Source organism: Octodon degus, unplaced genomic scaffold, assembly GCF_000260255.1.
Source record: "Octodon degus isolate 3935 unplaced genomic scaffold, OctDeg1.0 scaffold00099, whole genome shotgun sequence".
Classification (NCBI taxonomy): domain Eukaryota; kingdom Metazoa; phylum Chordata; class Mammalia; order Rodentia; family Octodontidae; genus Octodon; species Octodon degus.
This window is the reverse complement of record NW_004524675.1, coordinates 7,390,611-7,391,804: the sequence shown is the minus strand read 5'-3', so window position 1 is coordinate 7,391,804 and position 1,194 is coordinate 7,390,611.

The window sequence follows — 1,194 nt, the reverse complement described above, 5'->3', positions numbered from 1 at the left end:
AGAGACAAGACAGAAAGGAAGAGAAAAAGTTGTCATAAAAAACAAATGGAAAGAAAGGCTCAACAAATATTGCCAAATGGTCAAATAAATGAGGCTTAAAAACTGACACTGTTAAGACTAGTTGTGGTTCGAGTGACAAAAATAAAGTAATTGGAGTGGGTTCCAAGTGGATTGGAAGAAAGGATGCATGGTTCACAGGCGACTGTTAGATGCAGAATTACAAGTATTCATGCTATCTCTCTTCTCTGGGTCAGGTTAAAAGAATCAAATTCAACTCGAAGAGGAACTAGCAAATGAAAATGGTGGGACAGAGGATAGATTTCAAAAGCTTGGATTTTCTCAGTGTACCTTGTACATCTCTGAGTAAATGGCACACCGAGCCCCATTAACACAGATTGTTGATAATCAAAAAAGCAAGAAACAAAAGAGAACACAAACTGTGTATGGCATTGTATGGTAAAGGAAACTCTGCATTTTCTGATTAAAAAGCACGCTTGCCCTCTGTCTGTCGTTCAAATCTTTTAATATGACCTCTCTCTGTTCATTAAACTGGATCAAGACTAATGACAATGGTCCTTCAGGAATACTGTGCCTGCTGCTCTATTTAGAATGCAAATGATGGCCACGACATGATGTGGGAGTCAGTGATACCAAAGTTCAGACCCGTGTCTTATTTTAATTTTGTTCTAGTTTTATTTTAAAGTAAATTTGCAACTGGTAAAGTGATGATAATTTATATACTTTTTCATTAATGTCTATTGTTTGGACTCTGTAAAATAATAGTTTTTAAAATTTAATTTCATGTATTTATATATCTCATACAGATTCTCATTACGCAGTTCAGAATGGTAGTGATCCTCCTGTCTCAGCCTTCCCAGTGCTGGTGTTATAGGCATGTGCCACCACTCCTCGCTTTGAGATTCACATGGGCCAGCACAGTCCTGCACTTTCCAGGCAGGTGTTTCAACCACCATGCTATGCCCCCAGTCCTAAAATACTATTTTTGAACATTGCAATCTCTAAGAAACTTCATTTGTTAAAAAGTTTTAAGTGCCTAGTACTCCACTCAACAAACACTGGTAAGTTGCTTACCATTTCCAACCATACGGACGAACTCAAGCTAACCGAGATAATTTTGAAGATGCTTACTGGCACAGAACCTAGTCAAAGGACATTAATAGTAATAGGGGAAGG